This window comes from Trichosurus vulpecula, chromosome 9 (genome assembly GCF_011100635.1).
Source record: "Trichosurus vulpecula isolate mTriVul1 chromosome 9, mTriVul1.pri, whole genome shotgun sequence".
Lineage (NCBI taxonomy): Eukaryota > Metazoa > Chordata > Mammalia > Diprotodontia > Phalangeridae > Trichosurus > Trichosurus vulpecula.
In genome coordinates, this window is record NC_050581.1 from 97149435 (window position 1) to 97167275 (window position 17841).

The 17841-nt window shown below is 36.3% G+C and overlaps 1 protein-coding gene and 1 pseudogene across 2 annotated transcripts in view; one reads left to right on the forward strand and one right to left on the reverse strand.

Annotated features, from left to right (window-relative positions):
* Positions 1 to 17841, forward strand: part of CCDC171 (coiled-coil domain containing 171) — a 496942-nt gene that overhangs the window by 26741 nt on the left and 452360 nt on the right. The gene's annotated exons all lie outside the window — the stretch shown is intronic.
* LOC118831069 lies at positions 1508 to 8434 on the reverse strand (annotated as a pseudogene).

Sequence of the window (17841 nt, forward strand, 5' to 3'; positions counted from 1 at the left end):
GAAAGAATCTACCAATTGCCTCTTGAAAAAGATCCCAAAAGGAAAACTCCTAGGAATGTTGTAGCCAAATTTCAGAGTTCCCAGGTCAAGGAAAAAATATTGCAAGCAGCCAGGAAGAAACAATTTGAGTATTGTGGAAACACGATCAGGATAACACAAGATCTAGCAGCTTCTACATTAAGGGATTGAAGGGCTTGGAATATGATATTCCAGAGGTCAAAGGAGCTAGGATTAAAAGCAAGAATCGCCTACCCAGCAAAACTGAGTATTATACTTCAGGGGAAAAAATGAACATTCAATGAAATAGAGGACTTTCAAGCATTCTTGATGAAAAGACCAGAGCTGAATAGAAAATTTAACTTTCAAATACAAGAGTCCAGAGAAGTATGAAAAGGTAAACAGGAAAGAGAAATCATAAGGGACTTATTAAAGTTGAACTGTTTGCATTCCTACATGGAAAGATGATATTTGTAACTTATGAGGCCTTTCCCAGTGTTAGGGTAGTTGTAGGGAATATTGATATATATATATAGACAGAGGGCACAGGGTGAGTTGAATATGAAGGGATGATATCTAAAAAAAATTAAGGGGTGAGAGAGGAATGTATTGGGAGAAGGAGAAAGGGAGAGATAGAATGGGGTAAATTATGTCACATAAAAGAGGCAAGAAAAAGCTGTTATAATGGAAGGGTAGAGGGGGGAGGTGAAAGGGAATAAGTGAACCTTACTCTCATCGGATTTGGCTTAAGGAGGGGATAACATACACACCCAATTGGGTATCTTACCCTACAGGAAAGTAGGGGGAGGGAAAGGGATAAAAGGGGGAGGATGATAGAAGGGAAGGCAGATTAGGGGAGGAGTAGTCAGAAGCAAACACTTTTATAAAGGGACATAGTCAAAGGAGAAAATAGAATAAATTGGGGGTGGGATAGGTTTGAAGGAAATATAGTCTTTCACAACATGACTGTTATGGAAGTGTTTTGCATAATGACACAGGTATGACCTATATTGAATTGCTTGCCTTCTCAGAGTGGGTGGGTGGGGAGGGAAGAGGGGAGAGAATTTGGAACTCAAAGTTTTAAAGACAAATGTTCAAAATTGTTTTAACATGCAACTGGGAAATAAGATATACAGGCAATGGAGTGTAGAAATCTATCTTGCCCTACAAGAAAGTAAGGGAGAAGGGGATAAGGGGTGGTGATAGAAGGGAGGGCAGACTGGGGAAAGGGGTAATCAGAGTGCATGCCATCTTGGGGTGGTGGAAGGTGAGAGACGGGGAGAAAATTTGTAACTCAAAATCTTTACAAAATGAATGTTGAAAACTAAAAATAAATTAATTTAAAATTTTTTTTTTAAAAAAAGAAAGCTAATAACTTCCACAAGTTAAGGCTAGGAGTGGCACCTGTCAATTTACCAAAGAGTCTTGGGTGTGAGGTATTAGAAGGACACTGCTTTGGGTCTTTGCTTTCCCTGGTTTGGAATCAGTGACAAATTATTTAGTCCACATGTCACTTTTCGCCACATTTCTTTGTAAACTCTTCAGTCTTACATAATTTTTTGTGCTCCTTAGAGTATTCTTCAGTTATGTCAGCTTGAAGAGGGTACTAGGGGTGGAGTTTGTTCACCACTGCTATGAGGGACTGGATGACTTGGTCACTTTTGGTTGCTGTCTTCCAGTTTTTAGCATTAATTACTTTCAGACAGAACTGCTCTTTTTCATTAATGTTAGGGTGGTAAGTCTTTGTTTTAAATGTGATCTTCGGTGGTTTGAATAGATACTCCGCTGGGAAGTTGATTTCGATTCTGAAGTTTACATTGTTATGAAATGTTGTTAGGAACAATAAAGCATTGCTAAATCAATAAATTAGTTTCATTAACTAGGAATTAGAGAAGTTTTTCATTTCACATTTTCGTATTTCTTCCAGCTCCTTCACCAGCCTCCTGCTGGCCACCGTGTTGGGTCTGGTGCTCTTTCTTGTCTCTTCTTTAAGGTCATGCTTATTCTTTGTTATTCTGCAGCATTCACTTTCAATTTTGTGATGGTTGTCCTTTCCATTTATGGTTTTGTAGTCTTTGTGTATATATTTTTTGATTCTGCTTATATCAGTTCATGTAAATCTTTCCATGGTTCATTACATTTATCATATGCTTTGTTTCTTATAGCACAGTTATAATCCATTACATTCATGTACCACAGTTTGTTTAGCCATTCTTTTATTGATGGGTATCTGCTTTGTTATTGCAAAACTTTGCAAAGAGGAATCCAAAAGGTCTCTAAAATTGCCTTAGCTAGCAAACACTTGACCTGCTTCTCAAGTAGAGAGAGATAACTACAAAAAGCAACGCTAGTTTAGAACTCAGATTCCTTTGTAAAACACTATAGAGGAGAATGGTGGGCAATTATGAGCAGTATTGCGGGGCAGAGCCAAGAGGGCGACTGGAAAGCAGGGACTTGTGTGAGCTCCCTGCCAAGTCCCTCCAAAAACCTATAAAAATGGCTCTGAACAAATTCTAGAACTGCAGAACCTACAAAATAGCAGAGGGAAGCAGGGCTCCAGCCTAGGACAGCCTGAATGGTAGCTGGGTGAGGTCTGTCACGCACAGAGCGGAGGGGAGTGGAGCCCAGCGTGGGCAGTGGCAGGACCAACCAGACCAGGAGCCGGGCGGAACAGGCCCTAGCGCCCTGAATCAGAAGTTACCAGACTTCTCAACCCACAAACACCAAAGACAACAGAGAAGGTTAGTGGGAAAAGCTGCCGGGGACAGAGTGAAAAGAGTTCGGGGTTCAGCCACCACCCTAGGGGCAGTGGGGGTGATGCAGCTACAGAACTGCAGCTGTAGTTGCTTCCGGCCCCAGGCCCACCTGGTGGGAGGAATTAAGTGGCGGATCAGAGCAGGAGCGCAGAGCCTGCTTAAGATTTGTGTCAAGTCTGGGTTGGCAGTTCTTGGGGAAGGAGGAGTGCTGGTGTGGCAGAGCTGGCTGTATAGAAATAGCTTTGAAATCAACAGCGCATCTCCTCAAGCTTGGAACAAAGTACTCTTTACAAGCAGTCATATCCTGCTGAAAAACTCAAGGGTCAAGGAAGTTGGCTGGGAACATGGCCAGGCAGCGAAAACACTCTCAGATTCAGTCTCAGACTTTGGAATCTTTCTTTGGTGACAAAGAAGACCAAAACATACAGCCAGAAGAAGTCTACTAAGTCAAAGAGCCTCCAAGAAAAACATGACTGGTCTCAGGCCATGGAAGAACTCAAAAAGAATTTGGAAAAGCAAGTTAGAGAAGTAGAGGAAAAATTGGGATGAGAAATGAGAATGATGCAAAAAAACCATGAAAAACAAGTCAATGACTTGCTAAAGGAGACCCAAAAAAATACTGAAAAAAATATTGAAGAAAACAGCACCTTAAAAAATAGACTAACTCAAATGGCAAAAGAGCTCCAAAAAGCCAATGAGGAGAAGAATGCCTTGACAGGCAGAATTAGCCAAATGGAAAAGGAGATCCAAAAGACCACTGAAGAAAATACTACCTTAAAAATGAGATTGGAGCAAGTGGGAGCTAGTGACTTTATGAGAAATCAAGATATTGTAAAACAGAACCAAAGGAATGAAAAAGTGGAAGACAATGTGAACTATCTCACTGGAAAAACCACTGACCTGGAAAATAGATCCAGGAGAGATAATTTAAAAATTATTGGACTACCTGAAAGCCATGATCAAAAAAAGAGCCTACATATCATCTTTCAAGAAATTATGAAGGAAGATTACCCTGATATTCTAGAGCCAGAGGGTAAAATAGAAATTGAAAGAATCCACAGATTGCCTCCTCAAAAAGATCCCAAAAAGAAAACTCCTAGGAATGTTGTGGCCAAATTCCAGAGCTCCCAGATCAAGGAGAAAATACTGCAAGCAGCCAGAAAGAAACAATTTGAGTACTGTGGAAAAGCAGTCAGGATAACACAGGATCTAGCAGCTTCCACATTAAGGGATCGAATGACTTGGAATATGATATTATAGGTCAATGGAGCTAGGATTAAAACCAATAATCACCTACCCAGCAAAACTGAGTATCATGCTCCAAGGCAAAATATGTACTTTCAATAAAATAGAGGACTTTCAAAATTTCTCAATGAAAAGACCAGAGCTGAATAGAAAATTTAACTTTCAAACACAAGAATCAAGAGGAGAATGAAAAGGTAAACAAGAAAGAGAAATCATAAGGGACTTACTAAAGTTGAACTGTTTTGTTTACATTCCTACATGGAAAGATGATCTGTATGATTCATGAGACCTCAATATCATAGTAGCTGAAAGGAATATGCATATATATATATGTATATATGTACATATGTGTGTGTCTATATGTATATATATGTATATATATATGTATATAGACAGGGGGCACAGGGTGAGTTGAATATGAAGGAATGATATCTAAAAAATAAAATCAAATTAAGGGATGACAGAGGAATATATTGAGAGAGGGAGAAAGGGAGAGATAGAATGGGGTAAATTATCTTGCATAAAAGTGGCAATAAGAAGTGGTTCTATAGGAAGGGAAGACGGGGCAGGTGAGGAAGAATGAGTAAATCTTGCTGTCATCGGATTTGACCTGAGGAGGAAATACCATACACACTCAATTGGGTATCTTACCCCACAGGAAAGAAGGAGGAAGAAGATAAAAAAGGGGGGATGATAGAAGGGAGGGCAGATGGGGGGAGGAGGTAATCAAAAACAAACACTTTCGAAAAGGGACAGGGTCAAGGGAGAAAATTCAATTAAGGGGGATAGGTAAGGAAGGAGCAAAACATAGTTAATCTTTCACAACATGAGTATTGTGGAAGGGTTTTACATAATGAAACTCATGTGGCCTATGTTAAATTGCTTGCCTTCTTAGGGAGGGTGAATGGGAAGGGAAGAGGGAGAGAATTTGGAACTCAAAGTTTTGAAAACAGATGTTCAAAAACAAAAAAAAAAGTTTTTGCATGCAACTAGGAAGTAAGATACACAGGCAATGGAGTGTAGAAATTTATCTTGCCCTACAAGAGAAGAAGGGAAAAGGGGATGGGAGGGGAGTGGGGTGACAGAAGGGAGGGCTGACTGGGGAATGGGGCAACCAGAATGTATGCCATCTTGGAGTGGGCGGGAGGGTAGAAATGGGGAGAGAATTTGTAATTCAAACTCTTGTGAAAATCAATGCTGAAAACTAAATATATTAAATAAATAAAATAACATTTAAAAAAATCCTCTAAAAATTATGAGCAGTATATTTTTTTTTTGAGACAATCAGAATTAAATGACTTGCCCAGGGTCACACACCTAGTACCTGTCTGAGTCTGGATTTGAACTCAGGTCCTCCTGACTTCAAGGCCAGTGCTTTCTTTGAAATGCCTCCTCAGCAGTGTCTTAAAATTGCTAATGCAATGAAAGTGAAAAGTCTAGAATTGCGGTGTGAGACTCACATAAGGCATCTCCTCCCAAGAAGCATTATTGGATAGAGTTGATCAGAGGATTAAAAATAGTCTGCCAAAGAAGACGTTTGTTAATATTTCCATAATCTGTTTTTATTGTCATCAGCATGTGGATCTTACATTTCATTTCCTTACCTGTTTATATTCCAAGTGCTGATCATAGTCCCAATTTAGGACATAAAGTATTTTTTTTTCCTTTATTAAAGATGAGAAAGGCCTAAAGAAAAATCTGTGATGTACAAACTTGCTTAGTTGGCAGAACTTATTTTTTCAGTTACCCAAGGCTGTTGTCTCTTCTTTGGTTTCTCTTACATAGTTCAGGTTCACGGTTGCGACAAAATGAGGTACTCCCAAGTCCCAGAACGTTTAACAAAGGAAGAAGTTTTCTCTTTCCCAGCACAGCACGAGTATTTAGCAAGACTACAATGCTATGTGGCTTCTCTGGACACAGCCCCACCTGTCTCTCTCTAGAGACTGTATGTTCAGTAGGTCATCAGAGTATGGTGACTCACCAAGCCTGAGAGGCCCTGACTTCACATGCTTGGTCTTTTTTATGCCTGCAGTCTAGAAAGTTGGGTCAGGGAAGCTGAGGACAACCAGGTTCTATGGGGGGAGGAAGCTATGTCAGGGAAGTCAGGGAAGCTGTGTCTGGAAAACAGTAGTATTATCACGTTACTAATCATATTTACATTGTCAGCTAACATGATTTTATTTATATTATAATTGTGTTACACAATTTTAAAATATGAATATTATAAATTAAGGCAGAGAGAAAGTAATCATATACTTTAAAATACTTAACAATAATGTTAAAAGTAGCCATATTGGGTATATGGCATTAAGTAGCCTGAAAACTTCCCTTCTAGACACTCTGCAAATTTGGATCACAATAGTATTACCCTTGAAGTATATATTAAGGTTATTAAAATTGTTGTAAACTGGCTTTAAAAAGTAGCATAAATAGTACAAAAATATTATGTAAAATTTTAATTAAAACCACAAAATTATGCAAGTAAAATTTATGAAGTAGAAAATACATTTCTCAATTAATTTGTATTGTTTGTATTGCTGAGGAATAGATAGTGCTTTGATATTGTGTGGCAGACATGTCTCAGAATAATTTAGATTTATATGTATTTGTAGATTTATTAATGACTTAAACAATTTGAACTTTTCAGAGAAAGCAAAATCTCTTAACTTTTCCATCATCTTTCTTTTTAAATTAGACTTATTACATGTTCTAATTAGTTTACTGCATTTACATTCTTATGTGATGTTTTCTTACTTTTTAATGAGGTACCAGTATTTTTTTTTAAATTCAATTTTTATTTTCAAAAAAGATGAACCATTTCTTCCTCCTACTTCCCTCACTTCACCCACTACTGAGAAAGCAAGAAAAACAAAATTGCTGGTACAAACATGTATGGTCAAGCAAAACAAATTCCTCATGGTCATGTCTAAAAAAATTATGTCCCAGTCTGAGAGCATCATGTTTTATCATGTGTCCTCAGGAATTGTGGTTGGTCCTTGTGTTGTAAAAAAAATGATTTTTACATATATGCACATACATGCACTCATTTTCTTTAATCTGCCAAAATTCACCTTCTTATCCTTCTACTGTAAAACCCCTTCTCTCCCTTTGAGAATACAAGAAAACCAAAACCATTAAAAACATAGTCAATCATAACAAATTTCCACATTGTCCATGCCCTAAAAAAATCTGCATTCTGAGTCCTTCACTGCTATAGCAGGAGATGGGTAGCGTATTTCATCATTAATACTTTGGAATCTTAGTTGGTTGTTATGCTGATAAGAGTTTAGCACAATAATATTCCATCACATTTAGATACCATAACTTGTTCATGTATTCCTCAATTTTTGGGCCCTCCAGATTTTCATTCTTTGCCACTTCAAAAAAGAACTATAAACATTTTTGTACGTCCTTAGAATTCATTTTGCTTAGGACTAATCCCTCCTGTAGTCTACTCTCCCTCAAGTCTGCTTCCCTGCTTTTCTCTCTCTTCTATTAAGTGAAATGTATGTCTCCCCTCAACTGTGAGTACAGATGCATGAGTGTATGTTTGTATACATGTGTTCTTTCTTTTGACCTGTACAGATGAGAGTGAGATTCAAGTGTCAGCTTCTGTCCTTCACCTCTTCCTTCTTGTCTGTAAGGAGGTCTACTTGCATGCCATGATTATGTGAGATAATTTCTGCTAACCTTCCTTTCCCTCCCTCCCCTCTCTGTTGTATTCCTCTTCTCTCTTTCCATTTTTTTTCTTAAGATCATCAGGATAGAACAGAACCACTCCCATCCTTTGTCTAATTGGGATCCTTTTATGAGCCCTGATAATGGTAGGGGTCAGAGGGGACCCCATATTTGAATGTAAGCAGTTTATCTTTCTTCAGTCCTTTGTCATTGATCATTCATTTCTTTACCTTTTTATATTTCACTTGTGTTTGAATTTCAAAATTTCTCTGTAGCTCTCATCTTTTCATCAGGAGTGCTTGAAAGTCTTCTGTTTCATTAAAGGTCAGTTCTGCCCCTCCTCCTACCCACCAATTATACTCAGTTTTGCTGGGTAATGTAAGCCTATATCCTTTGCTTTCTGTCCTTTTATAGTGGTGGCTGCTAGATTCTGGGTGATCTTGACTGTGACTCTTCAGTCTTTGAATTCTTTCTTTCTGGCTGCTTGTAGTATTTTTTCTTTGACCTAGAAGCTCAGGATTTCAGCTATAATGTTTCCGGAAGTTTTCATTTTAGGATTTTTTTTTTCAGGAAGAGACTGGTGGATTCTTTCTATTTCCACTTTGTTCTATGGTTCTAAAAGATCTGGGCACTTTTAAGATTTCTTGAAATATGATGTCTAAGCTCTTTTTTTGGTCATGATGTTCTGATAATCCAGTGATTCTTAAATTTTCCCTCCTCAACTTGTTTTCTAAGTCAGTTGTTTACTTACCTTCCATTTTCTTATTTTGTTCTTCTAGCCTTTTGAATTGGTTTTAATATTTCTTGTTGCCTCATGGAATTATAGGCTTCTTTTTGGTCCATTCAAATTTTGGGGGAGTTTGTTGTTTGGATAAAGTTTTATACCTTTTGCTCCAAACTGTTAATTCTTTTTCCAATTATTTCTTCAGTAGCTCTCATTTTCCTTCCAATTTTTTCCTCAAGTGTTTTCATTTAGAAGAAAAATTTTTTTAAATTAAAAAAAAACCCACTAACTCTTGCTACATCTCTCCCAGGAATTTTAGTTGAGTTTGTGCCCAAGCTGTGGTTTTCTCTGAGCTTTTGCTTATAGATGTTTTAGAATCCTTTCCTTCTTTTGGATTTGTATCTTCAGCTTTCTTGCCACCATAGTAGTTCTTTATGGTGGATTCTTTTTTTATTTGCCCATTCTTCCAGCCTACTTTGTGACTCGATATTAAGCCTGAGCTCAGCCACACTTCTCATATGAAGCTGGTCCTGTTGCTGTTTCTTGGGGTATTTATTGTTGTGTTATTCTGTTGTGCCAAAAAAAAGCAAGCGAGACCTGGATATAAATTTAGATGTGGATTTATTGAAGCGTGCAGCTGTTTGGAGTAATTACTCAAATTGAACAGTAGCAAGTAGGGGTAGGGATAGAGTATTTAAAGGGAAAGAGCACAATTAGTTTTCTGTGGAGATGGGGACACAAACAGTGGGACAAGCTGAGGCAGGATTATTACCATGGAGAAGGGAACACAAACAGTGGGGTGCATGGACATGGGAGTAAAAACAGTGGGGTGAGCTGGGGCAAGATGGAGAAACTGGAGGGGGGCCGCAGGGCATAACAATTCTAGGATCACAGGGCCAGGCTGGAGATCTGCAAGCTTTCAGTACTTCTGAGTGGTTTGATCCAGAGCAAAATCTTACTGCTACCTTCTGGTCTGAGTTCTGCAAGTTCCTGACCTGGGTTTGAATCTGAAGAAGAGTAGATTGCTGCTGGACTGCGTTCCTAACAGCCTCCTGGAAAGCTGTACAGAATTCCAGGCTCCCCTTTGTGCTGGGATTCCCAGGCTGGTTATTTCTGTGCAGGGTGGTCTGTATGCTGAAAATGAGACCTTGCTTTGCACCTGAGTTTGACCTACACTGCTGCTGCTATTGTGGCTGGCTTCTGAACTGCCTCCTGTCTCCATGTACAGTCCAGGGCTTCACTACATGGGAATTCCATTCACCTGGGCAGATCCCTTTCTTATTCCACCCTGGATCTGTGATGTGTAACTCTAGTATTCTTTTTTAAAATAAAGTTTTATTGTTGCTTTTTAAATTTTTTATGCTTGTTTTTACCTGATATATCCTAAACTGGGGGTGAGGAACCTGAGGCCTCAAGGCCACATGTGGCCCTCTAGGACCTCAAGTGCGGTCTTTTGACTGAATCCAACCCTCACACAGAGCAAATCCCCTTAATCAAGGATTTGTTTTGTATAACTTGGACTCAGTCAAAAGGCTGCACCCAAGGACCTAGAAGGCCACATGTGGCCTCAAGGCTATAGGTTCCCCACCCCTGTCCTAAACCTTACCTTTTAACAAAGAAAAATAGTTGAATAAAGCCAGCCAACACAGTGAGTGATAGCCTAGGCAACAATCAAACTTATAGTTCCCTTCTACTGAAGAAATGTTTCTTGTAGAAGCATCTGTTGCAGATTTTTAGTACCAAAGCCAGATTATTTTTATTTATATATGTTGTGATTCTGCAATTACTTTGAAATTGTTTACTCCAGAGTTTATTGTTAGGTTATTTAATTTTTTTTTAATTTCAAGGGAAGGGGGAAGAGAACAAATATTTATTAATCACCTATTTTGTGCCAAGAACTATGCTAACTGCTTTATAAATGTTAACTTATTTGAACTTCAACAACGATGTACTAGCACTTATTACCTGTACAATCCTGTTATTTTCAAAATTCTTGTAAGAAACTAGCATAGACTTCTTAGATATTTTAGAAACACTAGAAATATTACTGTTTTAGAGATTTGATCAGGTACGGACAGATTTTTTTTGTGTGCAAATGAAGCAGTTACAGAATGAAAATTTTCTTACTTGAAAGTATAATATGAATAGTATTTAACTTAAAATATATAACAGAAAAATATAAACTGCCTAGATTAACAGAAGAGGAAATAGAATAAGTAAACGTTTTTTAGAAAAAGAAATTGAACAGGCTATAAATGAGCTTCCTAAGAAAAAAGGATCAGGACCAGATAAATTTGCATTTAAATTCTACCAAACATTTTAAGATCAACTAATTCCAGCATTAAATAAATTATTTGGAATAATAGGCAAAGAAGGAGTTCTACCAAACTACTATATGTTGTTGTTGTTTTTTAATTCCCAAACTCCTTTATGAAACAAATTTGGTGCTTATACATAAACCAGAAAAAGAAAAACAGAGAAAGAAATTTATAGACCAAGTTCACTAATACATATGGATACAGAAATTCCAAATAAAATACCTGCTAGGAGATGCAACAATATATTCCAAAGGTTGTCACCAAGTAGGATATACCAGGAGGGCAGCAATGGTTTAACATAAGGAAAATTATTAACATCTTTGATTTTTTCAATAATAAAAGTGACAAAAATCATATGATTATTTCAATAGATGATGAAAAAGTTTTTGCCAAAATACAACATTCATTCCTATTAAAAACACTTGAAAATATAGGTATAAATGGATTTTTCCTTAAAATGATAAAAAACATTTACCTAAAACCATCGGCAGGAATTATTTGTGAGAGATAACCTAAAAGCCTTCCCATTAAGATCATACGTGAAACAAAGATGCCTGTTATCACCAATATAATTCAATATTGTATTAGAAATGCTAACAATAGCAATAAGAGAAGAAATTGAAGGAATGAGAATAAGCAATGAGGTAAGAGAACTATTTCTTTGCAGACAATATGATGATATACTTTGAAAATCCTAGAGATTCCACTAAAAGACTGGTTGAAACAGTTAATAATTTTTTAATTAATTAATTTTTAGTTTTAGTTTACAGCATTCAGTTCCTCAAGTTTTTGACTTTCAAATTTTCTCCCTCTTTCCTCCCCCCTTCCCACCCAAGAAGGCATGCAATCTGATATAAGTTCTACATATACCTTCACACTAAACATATTTTCACAATAGTTAAGTTGTAAAGAAGAACTATAACCAATGGAATGAGCCACGTGAAAGAAGAAACAAAATAGAAAGAAAAACAAACAAAAAGAACAAATAGTTTGCTTCAATCTGCATTCACACTCCATAATTCTTTCTCTGGATGTGAATTGCTTTTTCCATCATGAGTCTTTTGGAGTTGTTTTAGAACCTTGCATTGCTGAGAAGAGCCAAGTCTATCAAAGTTAAGTCATCAGAGATGCTGTGTGTCTGTAATCCTGTATAATGTTCTCCTGGTTCTGCTCCCCTCACTCAGAATCAGATCATATAAGTCTTTACAGGTTATTATGAAATTTGTCTGTTCCTCATTTCTTATAGCGCAATACTATTCCATTAACATTCATATACCACAGCTTGTTTAGCCATTCCTCCATTGATGGACATCCCCTTGATTTCCAATTCTTTGCCACCACAAAAAGAGTTGCTATAAATATCTTTGAACACACTGGTCCTTTCCCCACTTGTATGATTTCTTTGGGATACAGCCCTAGAAGTGGTGTTGCTGGGTCAAAGGGTATGCACATTTTTATAGCCCTTTGGGCAAAGTTCCAAATTGCTCTCCAGAAGGGTTGGATCAGTTCACAACTCCACCAACAATGCATTAGTGTTCCAGTGTTCCCACATCCTCTCCAGCATTTATGATTTTCATGTTTTGTCAGAAACAGTTAATAATTTTAGCAGAGTAACAGGAAACCATATAAATCATCATCATTTCTATATATCACCAACAAAATGCTACAAGAAGAGATAGTAAGAAATACCCCATTTAAAATAACTGTAGACTATGTTTTAGATGATTGCACATGTATAACCTATATCCTATTGCTTACTGTTTTAGAGAGGGAAGGGGAGGGAGGAAAAGAGGGAGAAAAATTGGGAATTCAAAAGTTTTTTGAAATGAACGTTTAAAATTGTCTTTACATGTAACTAGAAAAAATAAAATACTTAAAAATATAATTGTAGACTGTATAAAATACTCGAGAATTTGCCTGTCAAGACAAACCCAGGAACTGCATTTTTTATATAAATAAAATCTGATTTAAGTAATTGGAGGAATATTAATTATTCAGGGATGGGCAGAGCCAATATAATAAAAATGACAATTCTATGTAAACTAACTTCCTTGTGTAGTGCCATCTCAATTAAACTACCAAAAATTATTTTTTTGAGCTAGAAAAAATGATAATAAAATCATTTGGAAGAAGAAAAGGTCAAGAATATCAAAGGAATTAATAGAAAATATAAAGGAAAGAGGTTCAGCAGTAGCAGATATTAAACTATATTAGAAGTCATTAATTATCAAGTTATCTGGTACTGGCTAAGAAATAGACCAGTAGAACAGACGGACATGTAATACATAGTATTAAGTATATTAACCTTGTGTTTGACAAATGTAAAGATTTAAGCTTTTGAGATAAGAACTCACTGTTTGGTAAAAGTTGTTGGGAAAACTGGAAAGCAGTCTGGCCGAAACTAGGTATAGACTAATATCTTACACCATTTGCCCATGTAAGGTCAAAATGGATACACGACCTAGATATAAAGGGAGATATAAGAAAACTAGAAGAACATGTCGCCCATTACTTCTAGTTTTGTGAATAAACGAGATAGCATTGTAAGATGTAAAATGGGTAATTTTGATTATGTTAAATTAAAAAGGTTTTGTACAAATAAATCCAATGTAGTCAAGATGAAAGCAGAAAATTGGGGGAAGTTTTTATGGACAGTTTCTTGGATAAAGGTCTCATATCCCAAATATATATAGAACTTTGTCAAATATATAAGAATATGAGTCATTCTCCAATTGAAAAATGGTCAATGAATATGAACAGACAGTTTTTGGAGAAAGAAATCACATACACGCATATATGTATGTTTGTATATATATAAATATACACACACACACACACACGGTCATATGAAAAGATGCTCTAAATCATTATTGATTAGGAAAATGCAGATTAAAAGAACTTTGAGATATTATCTCAAACCTAACAGATTGGCTAAAATGATAGAAGGGGGAAATGACAAATGTTGCAGGGGATGTGGAGAAATTGGGACCTTAATACGCTATTGGTGGAAGTGTGAACTGATCCAACCATTTTGGAGAGCAATCTAGAATTATACCCAGAGAGTTATAAAACTGTGCATACATACCCTTTGACCCAGCAATACCACTGTTTCCCAAGTTGATCAGGGAAAAAGAAAAAGAACCTATATGTTATCAAATATTTATAGCAGCTCTTCTTTTTTTTCATATAGGATATACATGTGTAGTCATCCAAAACATATCCATAATAGTCATGTTGTAAAAAAAAAATAGGCAAAAAAAGGAATCTCAGAAAAATAAAGAAAGTGAAAAAAAATCCAAAAGTTGCTTCAGTCTGTATTCAGACACCATCAATTCATTCTCTGGGGATGGATAGCATTTCTCATTCTAAGTCCTTCAGTTGTCATGGATCATTGTATTGCTGAGAATAGCTAAGTCATTCACAGCTGATCATCTTACAATATTGTTGTTACTTTGTCCCCAGTACATTTCACTTTTCATCAACCCGTGTAAGTGTTTCTAGGTTTTTCTGAGAGCCTCCTATAGCAGGTCTTCTTGTGGTGGCAAAGAAGTGGCAATTGAGGGGCTGCATCTTGGCATAAATCCCTCATGGTCACCATGTATAGTCTTTGTGATATATTGTTATAGTCTTCTAGTTGATATTTTATTTAGGATTTTTGCATCTATATGTATTAGTTAACTTGGTCTATAATTCTCTGTTTTTCTTTTTCTCATTTAGGTATCAGTATCATACTTGTTGTGATAAAAGGAGTTTATAAAGGAGTTTTATAAAAGGACTTCTTCTTTGCCTACTATTTCAAATTATTTAATGCTGGAATTAGTTAATCTTCAAATGTTTGATAGAATTCACTTGTAAATCCATCTGGTCCCAATGCTTTTTTAAAGGAAGCTCATTTATGGCTTGTTCAATTTCTTTTTTAAAATTAGGTTTATTTAGATATCCCATTTCCTCTTCTGTTAATCTAGGCAGTTTATATTTTTGTAAATAGTCTTCCTTTGATTTCCTCTTCATTGGTGGTGAGTTCATGATTTTCACTTTTGATACTGGTAATTTGGTTTTCTTTTTTGTTAATCAGATTAACCAACGGTTTATTTGTTTTACTGTTTTTTTTTCTCTCCTCAGAAAACCAGCTCCTACTTTTATTTATTAGTTCAATGATTTTCTTACTTTCAATCTTATCAATTTCTCTCTTTGACTTTCAATTTGTTGTTTAATTGGAGATTTTAATTTTTTTCTTTTTCTAGTTTTTTGGTTGCAGTTCATTGATATGCTCTTTTTCTATTTTATCGATGCAAATGTTTAGAAATAAAAAATTTCCACTAGGTACTGCTGTGGCTGAATCCCAGAAATTTTGAATGTTGTCTCATTGTCTTTCTTTTTAATGATGTTATTTATTTTTTCTATGATTTGTTCTTTTACTCACTTGTTCTTTTGGATTAGATTATTTAGTTTCCATAGATTTTTAATCTATGTTTCAACAGCCCTTACTGAAAATAATTTTTTTTTGCATTATATCTGGTCAGTTTTTGAGTAGGTACCATGTGCTATGGAGAAAAATGTGCGCTCCCTTCTATACTCAGTCAGGTTTCTCCAGAGTTCTCTTATATATAACTTTTCTAAAATTCTATTCATTTCCTTAAGTTCTTTCTTGTTTATTTTTTGATTAGATTTATCTTATTGAGGTCCCTTACTAGTAGTTTTCCTGTTTCTTTCCTCCTGTAACTCATTGAATTTGTCCCTTAAGAATCTGGATCATTTGGTGCGCATGTGTCCTATTGATAGTAGTTTCTTGTCTTGTCTCCTTTAAATAGATTTTTTTTCACTTTTGCTTTCTCTGAGATCATGAGCATTATCCCAGCTTTTTTTTTTCACTTCAGATTGTCTTAAATAAAATGTAGTTTCACTTTAAAAAAAGATAACACGACAAAAGAGATGCAGAAATGCCTCCTAGCAAAGTCTTACTGGTCTAGCTGGTTTAAGATCCCACCTGATCTCAGCTCCCTGCCTACTTCAGTGGAAGTCACTAGGAAGCACATGTCAGCAAACAGAGTTGATCTTCAAGTATACACTGTAGACACACAGAGACATAAAACACAGATAAGAACATGCCCATGGAATACAGTCTTAGTGACTAAAAATAAAAATTGCTTCTCCTAATTATTTCCTCTACTCAAGGAAATTTCTTCCACACAGACAGCTTGCTGATTGAATAAAAATATTTAATTGCTTCCCCGCTCAAGGAAATCTTTTACTAAAAATGTACATGCAGACTGATTCGAAGTAGTTTTAAAGTTTATTTTCTTACATATTAATGGCCCAGGTTTCCTTTTCAAGCCCTTTGTCCTGTTAAGCAGCTCGGGGTTTGTAGACAGAATCTTACAACACATTAAATGCTGTGGCGGCTAGAGTATACTTTAGGAATTCTATATTAATCAGAATGCGTTCTATTGATGACCCCACTGTGAGAGCGAGCAGTTATTAAAAGCTGGAGCACATAGAAAACACTCAGAATGACACACAACTTATTCTTACCTGGAGGAGATCTAACTGTTGGGAGTAGGCAGAGTCAATCCACTGCAACCTTAACAGAAAGTTCCCCCTTGGGGATAAATTTTCCACTTGGGCCCCAAAATATGGGGGAGTTTTCTGATAAAAATTTTGGGTACAGAGCTCTGGTCTCTTCATAGGTCCTTAAGCTGTCATCCTATCAGAGTCAACTCACATCCATATCTTCTGTCTATGTATATATGCCTTCTTATTGCCCTAATAATGAAGAAGTTTTTAGGAGTTAAAAGTATTGTCTTCCCATGTAGGAATGTAAACAGTTCAACCTTATTGAATCCTTTATAATTTCTCTTCCTGTATACCTTTTCATGCTTTTCTTGAGTCTTGAATTTGAAAGTCACATTTTCTATTCAGCTCAGGTCTTGTCATCAGGAATGCTTATAAGCCTCTGTTTCATTAAATAATCATTTTACCCCCGAAGGATTATATTCAGTTTTGCTGAGTAGATGATTCTTGGTTGTGATCTTAACTCCTTTGCCTTCTAGAATATCACATTCAGAATTCTCCAGTCTTTTAATATAGAAGCTGTTAAATCTTGTATGATGGTATTTGATTTGTTTCTTTCTGGCTGCTTGTAATGTTTTCTGCGTGGCCTGAGAGCTCTGGAATTTGGCCGTAATATTCCTGGGAGTTTTCATTTTTGGGATCTCTTTCAGAAGGTGATCAGTGGATTCTTTCAATTTCTCTTTTACCTTGATAAGTTTTGGAAATATGATATCTTGGCTCTTCTCCTCTCCCTGCCCCCCGTTTTTTTTTTTTTAAGCATCATGGCAGTCCAATAATTCTGACATTATCTCTTCTAGTTCCATTTTCCTGGTCACTTGTTTTTCCAGTGAGATATTTCATATCTTCTATTTTATTTTATTCTTTTGACTTTTATTGCTTCTTGATTTCTCATGGAGTTATTAGTGTCTACTTACCCAGTTCTGATTTTTAAGGAGATGTTTTCTTCAGACAATTTTTGTACCGTTTTTTCCATTTGGCCAATTCCACTTTTTAAGGAATTCTCTTCAATGGATTTTTGTGCCTCTTTTAACATTTAGTCTATTCTGTTTTTTGAGACATTATTTTCTTTAGTATTTTTAGTTTATAAATCCTTTTTGAGTGTTTCTAGGAATTTTTTTGGGGGGGGAGGCTGTGACCAATTCACATTTTTCTTTGAAGCCTTGCATGTAGCTGTTTTAACTTTGTTGTCTTCTGAGTTTGTGTCATCACCTTCCCTGTTACCACCGTAACTTTCTATGGTCAGGGTGTTTTTTTGTTTGCTCATTTTTCCAGCCTATTTCTTGACTTTCAACTTTATGTGGAAGTTGGACTGTATTCCAAGTGTGGAAGGGGCACTGTCCCAAGGTTCATGCTTTTTGTGCTGCTGTTTTCAGAGCTAGTTCTGGAGGTCTGTAAGTTTTCAGTTTTTCCAAGATGGTATGATCTAAGGAGAGGTATGGTCACTGCTCTTCTGGTTTGTGCTTTGGTCTCTAAGTGACCATAAATACTTTTCTCTACCCTGGAACTGGGACCAGGGCCTCTGCTCCTGTCTGGCCACAAATGCTTTTGGTCC